Consider the following 16,342-nt stretch of genomic DNA (forward strand, 5'->3'; position numbering starts at 1 on the left):
CACTACTCAGTCCTCTTATTGGCAAATAGCACAGGGTGGCCCCTTCACGGCTGGCACCCAGCAATCATTGTGATCCCACAGCAAGAAGCAACTTTGTGGCAAAAAAAAAACAATCTTTCTTTTTAAGTGATTTCTCTGTTTCATTTTAAAAGGCACTGGCTTTCAAATGTGTCCTGGGGAAAATCTTTCTATTTCCTTCAAGCACAATCAGTTCAACAGAGAATTCATGTTTTGCCAGTGATCATGGGAGGTACTAATGTGATTTTCGTAAGCTGTAGGGCCTCTCGTAGTCCTCCAACAAGTTTCACAGCTGTTAGTTTGCTGTAGTCATGGCTAGCTTAAATGGTGGCACACACTTTAAGGGTGCTTGTTCTGGTAGCAATCTGTGAAGAAGAAACTTCAGCTGGGAAAGAGGAAAGAGGAAGAAAACAACTCAATTCTATAATTATTGGTCATAACAAAGAAATATAATAAAACACCTAGTAAAATATGCACTGTTGCCTTTAGTGAAAGTAGCTGTGTAAAATGGAAGGATTCTCCAAACAGCAACAATTGTATTTTTCTTGTTTGGATTATGTTTCCTTTATTAGGAAACCAATTTATCCAGTTCTTGGGCTGCCAAGGGCTTTGTTCTGAGGCAGTATTTTAACACTGTGTAAGGGACTCTTTAGTGAAATGGCAACCAATCAGTTGATTCCAGCATATTTTTTTAAATGAAATAGAATAAGAGATTTCAGAATATAATACACAATAAGGTAAGTAGTTATTTTGCTTTAGCTATATGTATATTTTTATGTCTATGTGTACTACAGGAGATATAAAATGTTTTGTGTTTTGTTTTTTTTGCTGTGTCTTATAGTCAAATCACTTGAAAGCTACTGTTCTTCAGCATTTTGATTATGAAAAAATACAAAAAATTCAGATTTTGAGAACTATTCCAGTGAGGGACTCTGTTGTGGTAGGGCAATGGTGACATTACTGCATAGGGATGGATGGTTTTCCTGAAGTACATGCACATTTCACTCCCAATCATTTCAGAAAGTCTCTAACCCTCAGACTAGAACAGAGACCTGTTTTTGAAAAAAGGGTGGTATTTATGGAGCAAGGGGCTTTTTTAAAAAAAAAAGATATATTTGTATTGATTTAAGAGAGAATTGGACAAGGAGAGAGAGCTAGAAACATCAATGATGAGAGAGAATCATTGATTGGCTGCCTCCTGCATGCCCTCTACTGGGGATTGAGCTCACAACCCAAGCATGTGCCCTTAATGGGAATCAAACCCAGGACCCTTCATTCCACAGGCCGACACTCTATCCACTGAGCCAAACCAGCTAGGGCGAGCATGGGGCTTTTTCCTTTCATTGTGCCAGGAGGATCTGAGACTAGTCTATGAGCAAGAATGGGCTGATGCAGTACCTGACCATGAGGCTGTGCCCATGAGCGAGCAGCACCCACGATCCGCGGCAGCAGTAGCTGGTGAGGTTGTAATGCTTGCAGAGCCTGCACCCGCAAGGAGGCACACGACAGGCCCCCCAGTAAGCATAGAGAGAAATGGAGACGGACCTTTCGACAAAGGGAAAGTGGTGTTCCCACGATGAGTCTGAACAGGGAGCACTGGCAGGCAGAAGAAGCTAAGCTCAAGAGAACGAGATTCATTCTCACAGAAGTAGCAAGGCCAAAGAACTGGAGGGAGTGGTTCAGAGTCCACATGAGGCAGAATCCTAGAAAATGCCAGGAAGGAACTGGCTGGTGAGTCATGGGGGCCAGGATGGAACGTAGAGAAAAACTGTTTTTTAGCAAATGAACTCATGCAGGCGATCATGGAGCAGATGTTGGAGCTACATTAGGTGATCTCCTTCATGCCTCTCCTCTTGGAGGTAGGTCTCGGGCAGCCCGCACAGTATCAGAACACAGAAGGACTGGGTGATTCTTTTGTTAGCATTGGATTCTGGAGACAGCTAGAAAGAGAGAAGGAGTGACTGCCTTCTATGGTCAGTCCAAGCCCATAGTCTTCATCACAACTAAAGTAAGTCCCTGAGCTTGTAATGTTCTGTCATCCTCTATCACTGAGCTGAGCATTGTTTTCTTTTAAACTGTAAAAGACACGTGAAGGGTCATATTAAGTGTGTAATATACCTTTGTATTAATGAATGACACAGATTATTGTTTTTAAAGTGAGTAGAGAATCAATGAGTACTTGGTGGAGAAGGGGGAAATGGTGAAGAAAACAGTCAAAGAGGACATTCTTTGCCACTTTGCAGTTTTCCCCAGGGGTTGGCCTTGCTATATGTTTGTGTGAATGGCTCTGTCTGATCTTGGACACTATAATGCATCCAGCAGGCTGTGCTTGAGGGATGGGAGGTGTGGGAGATACAAGTGCAAGGGAGAAATTATGCATGATATAGTAGTCAGTCAATCAACTGCACACATTTATAAAACATCTGCTAGGGGCAAAGTTCTGTGCTGAGCAACAAACAGTTTCACTAAAATTGATAATCAAGTTGAAAGATAAGATTTTTGTAGCCAAAGTTACCCAGTAATAAAAGGCAAGTGAACATCTTATCTACAAGATACTTACTAGGTCTCAAATGAGATTTTTCAGCCAAAAATCCTATGATGTTGCCATTTTTTGGAGTCAAATGCCAAAATACTTCAAATTCTGACGTCAATTAGTTCTGCTGGCAAAATGTAAATACCATTCACTCATTCACTTTTCTTTTCCACCAACTATGCTGAATACTGCTATAAAAGCTCTGTGCTAGGTACTTTGGGAGACAGTAAAGTTTTAAAAGGACGCTTGGAAACCAACACTCTCCATATACCTCTTCAAATTTTATGATGCTTTCAGGTAGGAACAAGGTTAATTTGGGTCAAACAAGGTTCTTGAAGTGAAAGCAAAGCAAGAGTAACCAAGCTAAAACTCCATGGATTTCAGTGGAAGCAATGTAGAAATGACCCTTCAGTAAATTGGAACTGGTGAGGACTTTGGTAATTAAAGTGTCCTCCCCATAGATCGTCAGCATGCAGGAAGCAAGGGTACTTCGAATCAAGGTCTCATAAATAAACATGCAGCTTGTCAGTCCCTGGAGATGGAGGAGCCATTCTTGAGTGTGCTACATGCAGGGCTCAGAGATAAGTGATGACCCTCTTGTCACCCTCACAGAAAATATATTAGCTTCTTTAAACCAAGAAATTAGTGATCACGGTGGTACAATTATAAGAAAGGACTACTGGGACTTGCATAAACCAAGCTTATTTAAATAATGTTAGAAGAGTCATGATAGAACAGCTGTAACCCACAAGGTAAAGCTAGTTGAGAATATTCATGTTTGCTTTCAGATATGAGTCCATTACTTATGTGGAATTATTCAATGCCCCTAATCAATGTCTAATCCAGGAGAGGCTCTTGAACCTTTATCAGCTTCACACCCAAACTTAGTTATTTCAAGATTGGGAGAATTCCAGTTGTGAATGAAGCCTTTGTTGATATTTATATTGATCCAGTTAATTTATTGATGAGACTAATAGAGTGCCCGTATGCAGTTGGTGCTGCATGGTGTGTATATACATTTGGGCAAAGGCAAAAGGTTGTCTCTTGAGGTGCTGAGGTCTAGTAAGGAAGAAGGACAGGTGCAGAGGCATTCAATTCCACAGCGGAGAGAGGAAAGGAAGGTTGATTTAATTTGGTCAAATGGGTAAGTGGATATTTGACCTGGGATTTGAGAAAAGGATAGAATTCCAATTGGGAACATTGGAGAGGAGGGCCCTTCATGGAAAAGTAATAACATGAGCGATAGCCAGAGTCAAGCTAGAAGACAAAGCTTGTTAGTGGAATATTGGTGAGCAGTTCAGAAGAGACAGAGGTCACGGTATTGTGGTGCTCCCTAGAAATTCCCCATGGCTGTCGCTGCACAACTGGTCCTGTTCCCTCACAGCCCTGCCTGTTGGAGGAAGGGTGGCAATTTTCTCATCAGCAATAGTGAGCAATGGAAGGAAATGCTTTACTCTTCCTGGGCAACAGGTACATTGAATATGGGATTGGTGTTGATAATGTTTTAAATGGAGCTAATTGGCACTTTAGTGTGTGAGAGGAGGGAAACAAGATGTGAAAACAAGTAGACCTTTCAGCATTCCTCCAAATATGAAAAAACAGGGCCAATAGCCAATGCTCCCTTTCCAGGTTTATGTAATTTTAATGTGTACAAAGTCATGTTTTGCCTCTGCACCCAGTGAGGGCAGCTGCCCTTGAGATGGTGAGTGGGGGAATTTGGAATCTTCCTCTGGGGTCAGAAGTCCATAACCCAACGTTAGTAGGGGAGTCAGGGAGGAGCAGAGGAGGACTTCCCCTGCTGTAATCTTTCAGATGTTGCTGTCGAGACAGGAGAATAACCAAAATGCTTCAGAAGTCATATTTCACATCTTTTTTATTATTAATTTACTAGAGGCTCTTGCACCTCAAAATTAGTGCAAGAGCCTTGGCCCCGGCCCCCGCCCGACACCACCGTGGTCGGGGGGCCTCTGCTGCCTCTGCCGCATCCCCCGCCCACTGCAGCTTTGTCCAGAGGGAAGGATGTCTGGTCTAATTAGCATATTATGCTTTTATGCTTTTATTATTATAGATTCTCCAAATTCAGACCACTCAACCCATCAAACCTTCATTTTTTATTTTTTTTATTTTCTTTATTGATTAAGGTATTACATATGTGTCCTTATCTCCCCCTTGCCCTCCCCCCTCCCCCCCCCCAGCTCATGCTTCTTGATATAATTTTTCTCATATCTTATTTAATGTTAGGACAAGACTGATTTGGAATCATATGTGTACAAATTATGTAAGTGTAGCTGATAGGCCCTTTTGATGGAAAGACAAACTTCTTAATTATATCTAATATAAGCAAATCTTTCTTTTTTCTTCATATTGTTCTGTTGTTCTCAACCCTGGCTTGACATCAGAACCACCTAGAGCAGGGGTGGGCAAACTTTTTGACTCGAGGGCCACAATGGGTTCTTAAACTGGACCGGAGGGCCGGAACAAAAGCATGGATGGAGTGTTTGTGTGAACTAATATAAATTCAAAGTAAACATCATTACATAAAAGGGTACGGTCTTTTTTTTTTTTTAGTTTTATTCATTTCAAACGGGCCGGATCCAGCCCGCGGGCCGTAGTTTGCCCACGGCTGACCTAGAGACTTCCAAACAAAATCCCAATTCCCAGGCTGCTCCCAGGCCAATTACACCAAAACCCTGGGGTTAGGACTCTGGCACCAGCACACTTTAAAGCTCTATGGGTGATTCTAATGTGTAGCTGGAGTTGACAATCACTGTTCTAATGTTTTTGAGGATGAATAATAAACCCAAACTGGTAGTGGGTGAAAATATATGTGTATCAAATATATAAATATCCAATTATTAACAGTCCTCAACAAATGCATTTCCATTTTTAAAATAGTCTTTTAAAGAATGACCTTTATACATATGTTGTAGAATATTATTTTAGTGATGTGTCTGTTAGTTACGTGAAGCATGTTACATAAAAACTGTCTGGAGACTGTGGTGTTATTTGCAAACATACCAGAGAATGCAGCAGATTTTCCACAGGTTTATGAAAACAATATGCTTCATTTTTGTTAGTATAGAAACAGCTTCAAAATTAGCTTCCTGCTAAACAGAAAGTCCAAAGGGAAGAAGAGAGAAGAGTATGATTTCTGTTCCCTCCCAGCTATGAGAATCCTTTATTTTCAAAACGCATGACATCTTTAGTTATTTCTTCTCTTGACCATCCAATCAAAGGCAAGATCTGCTGAATCTACCCCTGCAATTTCCTTTTGCACCTTTAACATTTCTCCATTTCTGTGGCTATTAGCCTAAATTACTCGCTTACCATCTTTTGCTTTGGTGATTGTTATATGATGTCTACCCCAATTTTTCTTAGACATAGCCTCTAGCCCTTTGCTCACCTTGGTGGTTCTCCACTGCCCGCAGTATTATCATAACTCATTCGCCAGGCATTCAAGCTCTCCATCATCTGACCCCCATCCTGTATCTTCAGATTACTTCCCTTCTACATAGTGCTGTGGAACTGATCTAGCTGCTCACACATGGTTATGTTTTTCTCTGCTACCAGTACTCTCACTCACATTGATATTCCTGCCAATGCCCCAATCCTATTTAGTATGGAAGGCTCAAATTTCATCTGCTTTATGAAACCCCAAACCTCACAGCTAAAAGCAATGTTTTCCTGGGGTGATCCCATGACAACACTTTATCTGGACCACTTTTTAAATATTTCTCAAAAGTCTCTCAATCCTTCAGAATCTCTATTCACGTATTTGTAAAATGGGAATAATACCAACTTAAAAGATGGCTTGCGAAGAGTGAATAAGATCATACATGTGTGGAGCCTAATACAGAGTAGACGGATAATTTTAAAAATAATCTTTCCTTCTTTCTTCTTTCTCTTTCCCGCCTTCCTTCTTAAGGACTAGAGCAGGTTGTTGATCCTCCAAGAAGCTAGTGTGGACTCCTCTTTCCTACTCCTTTCCTCAGCCTATTTTCTGAGCATTTTTATTTTTCTTGTGGCCAGTAGTTACCCTTCCCCAAGGGGCGTTTTGCCCTAAAGAAGCTAAATGCTTTCCTTGTCCATGGTTATTTTCTGCACTGGTGTACTCTTTAGAGACTCTCAATAAAGTCACTCCAGCAGAGGGTCTACGTCCATAGTTGCCATTTAGAGGACAGGTCTTTTCTATATATTTTTTAAAAAAACATTGCTTGCCCTTGTCCATCACCTACAATACAAAACAGGTTCTCCCTCTGAGGAACTTAGATTTAGGAAACATTGATTCTACTCTTCTCTTTCCTGGGGCTTGAAATTGGACGACCGATATTCCTAGAAGGAAGAGAGTGAAACTGCTGTGCCCAGGGACAACTAGCTGAGAGATTGTGAACTCCAGGGGAAAAGAGACAGAGTAGCTGCTTTGATTCTTGATAGCTTTCTAGTTGGGTTCTAGTCCCTCAGGAGGCTTAGCTGCCTCCTGGCCTTGAGTTCTTTAAAATAATCTTATAAACTTGTAATAGATTTCTTCTTTCAGCTTAAGCTATCATGAGTGGGTTCTGGTTCTTGCAGCTAAACAATCATCTGAGTTAATCATCTAGATTTTTAAACCAGTCTCAAAATTCAAGTTTAATTTGCTTTTGCTCAAGCTGTGTCACTAATTTATGCCTAGTCCCCGTGATCACATGCTTTATTAGAATATACAGTGACCTCTAGGATATATAAACTGATTATTTATGGAGTTTAAAATTGTTTTTAAATGCCTTGGTTGCATAGCAAGCACATTTCACTTAATCTTTCATTTCTGTAATGGTACTACTGGGCCAACTCTTCTATTTTTGGTGCTTACATCTCTCTCTCTCTCTCTCTCAGATAAAAGATAAAAATAATTGAAATAGAGCAGATTACATAGCAAAGAATAATGATTAGTAAGAGAATAAATCAATATAATAATTGTACATGCAAGCATGTGGGCAGTGAAAGGAGGAAGAAGGGAAATATAGGCTATTCATTGGAAACCTATTAGTATTTAGGTCAGCTTTACTCACAATTAGTGATTTACTCACAATTAGTGAGTAAATACTACTGAAACATCAATATTTAGATTCTACCTTAAACATTTATGAATCATGCAATTTCCTGAGTCTCTTAGTTTCCTCAATGAAGATTTTTGCATGATAATATCTATATATAAAAGGCTAAGTGACCGACCATATGTCCATCTGACCGACCTCTACTGGCTGGCTGGTACATATGATGTGCACTGGCAATTTAAAAATAAATGTTGACTCGTGCATGCGCGATACATATAAAACTCTCACTGACACCAATTGCATGCATGTGCTTTGATTTGTCATTGTCAACCGTGAATTTGGTTTTTTTTGTTGACATTCTGAAGCTGAAAGAAGCTGGCATCATTGACAGAATGTATCTGAAGACCATGTCATAAATTAAAATTGAAACTAAGTGCAATCATCATGCTACTGAGAAATCTTAATAGTAAATGGGGTCTTTGTAATGGTACTAGATTTATTATCAAAAGATTGTGACCTAACATAATCGAAGCTGAAGTATTAACAGGATCCGTGGAAGGAGAAGTTGTTCTGATTCCAAGAATTGATTTGTCCCTGTCTGACACTGGCCTCCTATTTAAATTAATTTGAAGACAGTTTCCCGTGATGCCAGCATTTGCAATGACTATTAATAAATCACAAGGACAAACTCTAGACAGAGTAGGAATATTCCTACCTGAACCTGTTTTCAGACATGGTCAGTTATATGTTATTTTCTCTTGAGTTCAAAGAGCATGTGACGTTAAAGTTAAAGTTGTAAATATTTAATCACAAGGGAAATTAGTCAAGCACTCTGAAAGTGTTTTTACTCTTAATGTGGTATACAGAGAGATATTAGAATAAGTTTAATCAATTTGTCAGTCATTGTTTTTATCAATGTTTTTATATCATGTTTTTGTTTTTATATCATGTCTTTATTGTTGTTATATCATGTTGTTATTGTTTATTAATCAATTTATATATTATTTTCATATACATTTTACTAATTTTCTTTAACCTCTGACACTTCTATTATAAAGGGCAAATAACGATATTAAAATATTTCTTTTCATTCATTTCCTTTCAATGTGCATGAATCTGTGTACCAGGCCACTAGTAATTATATAAATGTGCTTAAATACATTAAATATATTTTATAATGAACAATATGGTTGAAAATTTTTTTCTTAGAATACCTCAACATCTTGTAGTTTGAGAAAAGCTGACCTAAATACTAATAGGTTTCCAATGAATAGCCTATATTTCCCTTCTTCCTCCTTTCACTGCCCACATGCTTGCATGTACAATTATTATATTGATTTATTCTCCCAGGGGCTTTTGTATTCTGTGACATTACATATTTTTTGTAGCAGTGCCCAGCACTGAAATTTTGTAGACATCAATGGCAGTGGTCCTTGGATAAGATTAAATTTACCCCACCACATTATATCCCTTGAGAATAGTTTTGCTGTTTCACTCAAGCTAGTTATATATAATTAAAGTATAATCCTCCTACTAAGAACTTGGGGTGCATAGATTAAAAGAGTTATAAATTGTACTTAATCATTGGTTTGTTGTTTCTTCCATATATTTTGAGGGAAAAATACGATGACTATAGCCTTGTGATTTTGTGACTAATCCTTTATGTAATAAACCTAAGCTTCAATTATCTTGAATGAATTGATCTATTTAAGAAACCATTTGGCTTAGTGATGAACTGAATTTCCTACTCAAAGAAACAAATGTCATGAAGAAACTGCAGCATTGTATAACAACAGCTTCATCATTTTGGAATTTTAAACTTCCACCTGCAGGGATAAATTTATCAATCCTAGAACCACCAAAGCTTCCAAGATCCCAGTGCAAATACTTGAGTGAGCAGGGTGGAGAAATTGCTAATTTCCAAAATGTGGAATTACTGAGTTAGAATATACGCTCTGGCTGGGTGGCTCAGTTGGTTGGAGCATTATCCTGTACACCGAAAGCTTGCAGGTTTGATTCCTAGTCAGGGCACATACCTAGGTTGCTGGTTCCATCACCAGTGGAGTACATTCGGGAGGTAACCAATGGATGTACTCTCTGACATTGGTGTCTCTCTCTCTCTCTCTCTCTCTCTCTCCCCTGCACTCTCTCTAAAATCAATAAAAACATACCCTCAGGTGAGAATTATAAAAATATATAGAGATTTAATATTGCATTCAACAATAAAAGCCCTTAATGGCACAATTTCACTATCCAGAGCACAATTTACTTCATTATATACAACAGTGTGAATGTAGATGATAACATTACAATGATGACTAATGATTGGAAGTAGGTACTTATAGCACATATACATTTTTCTGACCATTTATACTAATTTTAATTATTGTGGTTTTAACCTTGGCTATAGAGAGTGCATAATGTGGTTTGATGAAGTTTGACTCACATTTGAAGGCACTTCAGAAATACATCTTTGGGGACATATACATGTATACACACAGACAACTTCAGTGAGAAAGTATTTAGTTCAAAGAACTGATACTGTGGCTGCTGTTTGTTATCAGACAAAGGAATAATTTTTACAATAAAGGACTTCCAAAATGACAAATGAGAAATTTTACATCAAGCAACCATAATAAGTATTCTGTAAAAAAAGAGAAATATAGAAAATATAAATGGACACTTGATCTAATTTATGTATCTTGAACACCTTCTCCAAGCTTACCTAATTGTTTATATACTTTATACTTTATTAAAGTACATATTTTTAAGTGTTAAAAATGTAACATGTAAATTCTTTCTGGAATAGAATGATACATTAGTAAGTAAGAAATTTAAAGACTTTAAAAAATAGATTTTATTTTTTAGAGCAGTTGTTGGTTCACAATAAAATTGAGTAGAAGTTACAGAGCTTTCCTATATATTCCCTACCCCCAACTCATGTATAGCTTCCCCATTATCAACCTCATAGAAAATGGGCATCTAAAGAAACATTCTGTTATAGCCAGCCGCCATGGTGGCCTCCAATGATCCCACCTCCTGGTATTCTCACATTTGTGCCATCTCCCTTCACATTGTACCAGGGTTGATATCTGTGACCGATAGAACTTGTCTTGGGAATTTCAATAACATTGTTCTCACCAAGGCACTGTTCTACTGTAAGCTTGACAATGTTTGGTAATCTCTCAAGTAGGTTCACTCTTCAATCATTAATGCACAGCATCCTGTTATGTGCAGTCTAAGTTTAGGACAAATTATATTGCATTGTTTTGCTTCAGATACCTTTTCTTTCTAACTATATTTTTATTACCTATATAACACAATAAAAAGAAAGTCAGGAAACCAAAGATGTTATATGATTTTAGAGTCTTTATGAGACAACATTGATTATGGCCACAGTCAATATAAAAACTCTAACAGCTACAACAAAGTATTTTTATTTTTCACATTTGAAAGATCTTGACTTCGGGTTTGTTATTTTGCACTAGAGGCCTGGTGCACGAAATTCATGCACAGGTAGGGTCCCTAGGCCTGGCCTGCGATCAGGGATGATCTGTGGGGTGACCAGTGGGGCGATTAGGGGGCCCCCACTGGCATCCGCCTTGGTGAGCCTGATGCTGCCTGCTCACCAGCCCTGCCTCCCCCCCCCCCCCCGCTGCCACCAGTAACCTCCCTCTGTGAGGTGACTGGCAGGGCGATCGAGGGGGGCCCCCCTGCTGTCACCCGCCTTGGAGGTAACTGGCAGGGCGATTTGGGGGATGATTGGGGGGGCAGTGCCGGCCTGCTTGCTGGCTGGCCTTGACCCCTGATCGCTCCACCACCACCACTGGTCACCACCCTCTGCGGGATGACCGGCGGGGCAATATATGGGCCCCCGCAGGCACCTGCATTGAATGCCTGCCCCCTGGTGGTCAGTGCACATCATAGTGACTGGTCATTCCACCACTCGGTTGATTTACATATTAAGATTTTATTATATAAGATTATTATTATTTTTAAAAAGACAGTTAAGTGGGTAAGCTCAGCTTCATGCCTATGCATCCTGTGCATTCACACAGGGTCCCACACTTAGAATGGATTTCTCAAATGTACCTGGTCCTAGATAAAAGAGAGATTAAAGTAAAATTAGGATTGTCAAATGACTGATCATATACTGAAATCAAGCCTTAAAAATGTTTATAAGCTAGGGAACATTTCAATTCTGATAGTAATACTTTCTCCCATGCATTAAGCATTCTTTTCTTTCCTGTCTGCTCTCCACCTGTAGAACTCTTCAGGTTTCATCACTGTAGCATCATTGCCCCGTTCTTTCCCAATCCAAAGACTTAAGAAAGAAGTTATGATGAAGAATATCCATATAAGTTTTTTGGATTTCCCAGCATCTTTGCCAAGCTGTCTTATGAGCACTTGTATGTTGTTATATATACACATATTTTAAATAAATTTGGGGGCCTTTCAAAGCAAACAGTACATATTTAAAAAAACATGGGGTTTTTTCAATTTGAGATAACTACATTTTGCTTAATTACTACTTAAATGTCTGTAACACAATATTGATGACAAAATTAGCATTTGTTTTTTAATTAACTGTCAGTGGGAGGAATAGTTAAACTATACTCTTCTGCTAAGAGTGTAGTTTAAGTATAATTTACTTCAAAAAAGTATTCTTTTGGCCAGAGAAAGGAAGACTTTAAATTATTTTACCTCTTTCAGATTTAAGGAAATACTAGCAAAATAACTGCCTTTTGACTTTGAACATTATGTCTGTATCACAGAAACATGGTTCACTGGTGAATCAATGGGGTGAAAGGTGACTGTGGACTGTGAGATAAAAACTGCCCATTCTGAGTAGCTTCCAAAGTGGTCAACCTCAGTGTGTCAGTTAAAGCAATACTAACTACAGTACAGATAAATCACCGAATTCTAGGGGCTACACAATTGAAGTTTGTCTCTCATCCAGTCAAAGTTAGTTGGTATTTCTGGTTGGTGGGCTGTCTTCTGCTTGGTCATTCCGGCATCTGTGTTGCTTCCTATGAATGTATGACTCCATTCTCTTCTCAAGCTTCAAACTTCTTCCTCATTGCTAGGTATGTGGGGAAATCAGAGATGTTTTCTGTGAGCAGGCCCAGAAGTGGTATATATTGCTTCCACTAGTTTTACATTCCTATGTCCATGTATGGGAAATGTGTTCTAGCCGTGGGCCCAGAAAAGAGGGCCCAACTTTTGCTGACTTTCTGCCATTCTCTGCTCAAATGACATTGTGCCATATCTCAATGTTTCTTTCTATAATCCTTAAAAATATGTTGCATCTACATTATAATTTTAATAATATGTGTCCATTCCTTTTGGGCAATAATATTCCTTAGATATTATTCCAAGCTGGATTCTAGATCATCTTGGAATAAAATGTTCCCATCTCTCTCTTATCTTTTTTTCTTACTCTATAATTTCTATGCCTCTGACTTTGATTATCACTTATATACCAAAAATTCACTAATTTATATACTCATCCCATATTTGCCTGTGCAGTTTAGACCTGTATATCCTACTGCTTTCTCAATATCTCCCATTTGGATCCTACCTTATAGCCAAAATATTCAAAACTAAAATTATGGTCCACTTTCATTACCTGCTCACTATGCCACGTTTTTCTCCTATTGTCCTTATATCTATGCAAATCAACATCTATCCAATGCATTAGCTCCACCCTCCTCCCTTAATTGCTATAAGCATTCTATCACTGGGACCTGTCAATTTTACCTTCCAGTTATTTGTTGAATTCATTCTTCTCTCTTCATCTTTTCTACTGCTAGCGTATCTGAACTGACATGATCTCTTCGCTGAACTACAGTTAATAGCTGCCTCAATCCATTTCCTGGCATTCTGCTCTTGCCCTCCATCAAATGTGTTTTCTGCATTGCAGTCATAGCCATCCTTTCAAAATACATATCGAACCTTATCATTCACCACACACCCTTGTTTTAACCTTTTTATGGTTTCCCTTTGTTCTTGAGATTATTCACATCTTCTCAGAATAGTATTCCAGGTCATCTGTAATCAGAATCACACCTGTCTCCAGCCTCTTCTCTGTCTTATCTGTTTGACCCATTCTCTGCCTCACTCTCTGAGCTCCATCACAGACTTTCCACACTGTGCCTCTAGTCCTTTGCTCCTACTGTTCTCTCTCCCAGGAACGCCTGTTCCCACCTCCCACCTCTCTTTACTCAGTGAGCCCTCCTCATCCTTCTCATCTTAGAAAATTCCCTTCACTATCAAATTCCCTTCCATGAACTGCTAGATTGCTATCACAGAACCCTATATATTTCTTCTACTATAATTAGATGTGTTAATCAGATGTCTGTGATGAAATAGTTAATATATCTTTTATCTATTGAAAAGTGTCTGTCTCCTGGTCATACATCAGTAGTGCCCAGAACAATGCCTACATCCAATAAACATCTCTCTCTCTTTTTTTTTTAACAGCTCCTTGGTTTTGAATCCTAAGCCCTACCTATCACCTAGCACAGAGTGAGCCTGCAATAAATATTTATTTAATTGAATTGGATATTAATAGATGTCATTTAAATATTTTATTTTAGTGACATGCTTCACAAAATCACCCTGTTGGCCAGCCCAGTTTGACTCCTATTCAAAATGCAAGACTGCCATTTTGTTCAGATAGACATATGAGGTTTCCATTTAGGAGCAAGGTTCTCACTGATGGATTTATTTTATTCCCATTTCATCAACCATCTAGTTCTAAAAACAAAACAAAACACACACACACACACACACACACACACACACACACACACTCATACACAAAACCCATTCAGGGATTTGGTAGAAGGAGTAATAAATACTCAGACAAAATATTTGTGTAATAAAAGTTTAATGTAAGGCCCTGGCCAGGTAGCTCGGTTGGAGGTTTCAGGTTCAAACACCAGTCAGGGCACAGATAAGAATCAGCCAATGAATGCATAGGTAAGTGGAATAGCAGTTCTCTCTCTCTCTCTCTTCTCTCTCTCTCTCTCTCTCATCAACAAATAAAATTTTTAAAAATTGATGTAAGTTTTAGTGCTTATTGTAAAAAATAAGAGTATTACAGAATAGAAGTAAAACCATTTCTGTTGGATATTTAGGGTATTGTTTTGGCATCTGTGACTTGTATTCCTGGCTTCAGGCTTAAATTTGGATTTCATTTTTCAAATATGGCTGAATTTCAGACAGAAAGTTATAAACTTTCCATAGCAGAAACCAGGGTGTCTATATGCTCTGACAAATGCATTTCCCTATTGGACTCAAATGTTGAATATGTATTATAATTTAGGCCATACTTGATGCTTTATTAACTTGGGCACCTAATTTTCTGAAGCTAATGGAGGTGAAATTATAATCAAAAGCTAACTCAAAAGAACTATATAGGTCCCCAGTATTTCTCTTTCTCAAACTGTCGCTTCCTTCATGCTAGGACCTTTTAGCTAAAAATAGCAAAAAGCAAGCCCTTATCTTCTTATTGAGGAGGATGTTCTTTGACGTTTAATTCTTAGCACTTCTCTTTGCCCTAAATAAAATTCCATTTCTCATTTGGTGATTGACAAGGAAGACAAGATTGGGAAAGCATTGAAGGGCATACACTAGATCAGGGGTGGGCAACATTTTTGTGAGTGCGTGCCAAAACCAGCAAAATCTCTGACTCAAAATTCTTCTGCGTGCCAACCCTAATTTTTTGAGACCATGTTATGCCTACTCGATATCTCTTAAGGTGTACGTATGTGAAGAACCTTGAAGAAATAATAAAATTCATTCGAGCGACAAAAACACAGTATATGATGATGAAAAATAGATTTATTTTTTAATGTATACATGTACACTGATAGTCCGACAGAAAACTTTATGAGTCCGTTTGATATTATCAGTGGGACTTTTGCTGCTGCATCACTGATGACAGAGATTTTACATCAGGTTTATATTTCGTGACCTTCAGAGATATGCACGAGCTACTACTTTCATCCATCAGGCTACTCCTATTATGAGACTTAACAAAATTCATCACTGAGAACAAAGATTCACAAGTGTATGTGGATGAAAACATGGAGAGTAACGCTGTTGCAAAGTTTTTTAAACAGAAAAAATTTTCTGGAATGGCATTCCAAGTCCTCAATAGTTCGTTTTTGACACTTCTCTCTGGTACTCCTGTCTCTAATCGCTTTTTTTCAATGTTTTCCAAGTCAACTCTAAGGTCAATAAATTTCTGCTTCCAAATTGAGCTACTCTGAAATTCAATCAACTGCATTTCAAAGTCAGCCATGTCTATGGTCTTTAAGATAACTTGTTATGTAAAATTATTTATTTATCTGAGATGCACCTATACTGCATTTATCTGAAAAATAAAAAGTCGATATTAAGAAAAAAATTGTAAATGGAAGATTATAAGAGAGGGTTTCACATGCCAGCAAAAGTTACTGGTGTGCCATGTTTGGCACAGGTGCCAGGGGTTGCCCACCCCTGCACTAGATTATTAATTGATTCAACTTATTTTAATTCCTACTAGGTGACCCAAACCCTTCTAGGTACTGGGAATGTACCAGTGAGGGGTTGAAAATTTCTACCCTCACAGAGCTTAAATTATGAAAGATAAGTAAGAGACCAGATAGATAGATACAAATATAGATATTATATATAGCTAGAGATGTAGATATAGGTACATATACACCTATATCTATCTCTATACTTATTTATCAAATTGCATCAACCTCTC

General features: G+C 38.4%; 1 protein-coding gene and 1 pseudogene across 1 annotated transcript in view; one reads left to right on the plus strand and one right to left on the minus strand.

The window, feature by feature from the left end:
* LOC111825980 overlaps positions 1 to 1,656 on the minus strand; it is a 32,787-nt pseudogene extending 31,131 nt beyond the window's left edge.
* The window catches only part of PDE4D (phosphodiesterase 4D), a 1,252,971-nt gene that overhangs the window by 311,898 nt on the left and 924,731 nt on the right, over positions 1 to 16,342 (plus strand).

The sequence above is a fragment of the Myotis lucifugus genome, unplaced genomic scaffold, assembly GCF_000147115.1.
Source record: "Myotis lucifugus unplaced genomic scaffold, Myoluc2.0 scaffold_0, whole genome shotgun sequence".
Lineage (NCBI taxonomy): Eukaryota > Metazoa > Chordata > Mammalia > Chiroptera > Vespertilionidae > Myotis > Myotis lucifugus.